The sequence below is a fragment of the Bactrocera latifrons genome, unplaced genomic scaffold (genome assembly GCF_001853355.1).
Source record: "Bactrocera latifrons isolate USDA-ARS-PBARC rearing strain unplaced genomic scaffold, ASM185335v1 scaffold_260, whole genome shotgun sequence".
NCBI classification, from domain to species: Eukaryota; Metazoa; Arthropoda; class Insecta; order Diptera; family Tephritidae; genus Bactrocera; species Bactrocera latifrons.
This window is the reverse complement of record NW_017536186.1, coordinates 3,934-5,660: the sequence shown is the minus strand read 5'-3', so window position 1 is coordinate 5,660 and position 1,727 is coordinate 3,934. Positions and strand designations below refer to the sequence as shown.

Below are 1,727 nucleotides of genomic sequence, written 5' to 3'. Positions count from 1 at the left end.
TTATAACGGCACTTTTTTTATTGAACTATGTCTATAAAACATTATATTAAGGAGAATAATGGGCAAAAAGAAAACCCGAAAAAATAGAAACATTTAACTATGTGCAGTAGTAGCACTACTATTATTTTGACCGCAACTGTACATATGTACATATGTATTTCTCAGAATTGAACACTCTACAAAAGTGCTCATTTCGACAAAGTCGAAACTCACGCCGGCGAGGTAGTACGGGGCTCTTATTATGATTTTTCCACGAAATTCACATTTTTTTTGTTTCTATCTCATAAATGACAAGAGCTATCTGCTAAAATACACGTCCGAGGTCAAAATCGCTATCATTAATACTTCTCGAAATATTCGGCTTTTTAATTAATGCTGTATGGAATTTTCATAGCTTTTTTTTATTACATACCATCTTCCTAGTACACTTTCCAGTAAACAAATCAAGAAGTAATTAATATAACGCGATAAAATTTTGCTCTAAGAATTCCTTTAAAGTATGCCATCTTATGATCAGTGTCCAAATCCAACAAAGACTGTTCGAGCAGCTAGGTACTGAATATATGGACCCCAGTAAACATAGTTGACTTTTTACCGAAAAGTAACTCCATGGGTTGTTGACGAGTACTCTCAGAGAGCAGGAGTGCAAGCCGTGTTTGATGGCGTGCATTTTTTGCTGCACAGAGGCGGTTGCGAATCTTGGCTGCAACAAGATAGTGGTCCGAGTCGATGTTAGGACCTCGGAGCGTACGCACATCTAAAACACTGGAGACGTGTCTTCCGTCTATCACAACATGATCGATCTGGTTGGTGGTTTTTCGATCCGGGGACAGCCAGGTAGCTTGATGTATTTTCTTATGTTGGAATCAGTACTATAGATAACCATTTGAATGGCTGAATTTACCGACCGTAGTGCCAAATATACCTTCTATGCCCACCCTGGCGTTAAAGTCGCCAAGCACGATTTTGACATCGTGGCGGGGGCAGCTCTCATAAGTGCGTTCCAAGCACTCATAAAAGGCATCTTTGGTCACATCGTCCTTCGCTTTGATGCGGATTGTGGCTACACGTTCATTCACCGGAGTGAATGATAGTACTCGGCGACGGAGTCTCTCTCCCACCACGAATCCCACACCACTRTAGTAAATGCTACAAGGACCTACTCGTCTCTGTCCTTGTCCCGTCCATCGCATTTCTTTTACGGCGGTGATGTCAGCCTTTATTTTCACGAGGACATCAACCAGCTGGGCAGCGGCACCTTCCCTATTAGGGGACCGAACATTCCATTTCTCAAATCATAGTCCTTAATTCGTTTGCCATGGTCGTCATCAAAAGGGGGGTCACTCATCTGAGGCTTGTTGTTTCATTTCATCGGGGGTAGTTTTTTTACGTGGTAGGGGATATTTCGCCTTCTCACTTTAGCTCGCCTTCAAACAGATGTTCTTAGGCTAMCCAGAGGATACTTGGTCAAAGAGCGGAAGTCGTGAGCTGCTTGAGTCATATGTAAAAGCATCGTTTCTGGCCACTCCTAAGTGAGTGGCGATCAGAGAACTTTCCTCACTTGCTTGAACTTCAACACATGACTCCATCCAGCCTGGTTTTCGGAAAGAGCAAAAGAACAGCTGGTACGACGAGGAGTGCCGTGTCGCAGCGCAGCGCCCATCCCGCAACGTTACGATCGACCAGAACACGTATGGGATCGGATAGATATCGAGGGTTGAAGAGGG

At 43.5% G+C, this 1,727-nt stretch overlaps 1 pseudogene; it reads left to right on the top strand.

Moving 5' to 3' along the window:
- The first annotated feature begins 99 nt into the window (after positions 1–99).
- The window catches only part of LOC108969653, a 4,663-nt pseudogene continuing 3,035 nt past the window's right edge, over positions 100–1,727 (top strand).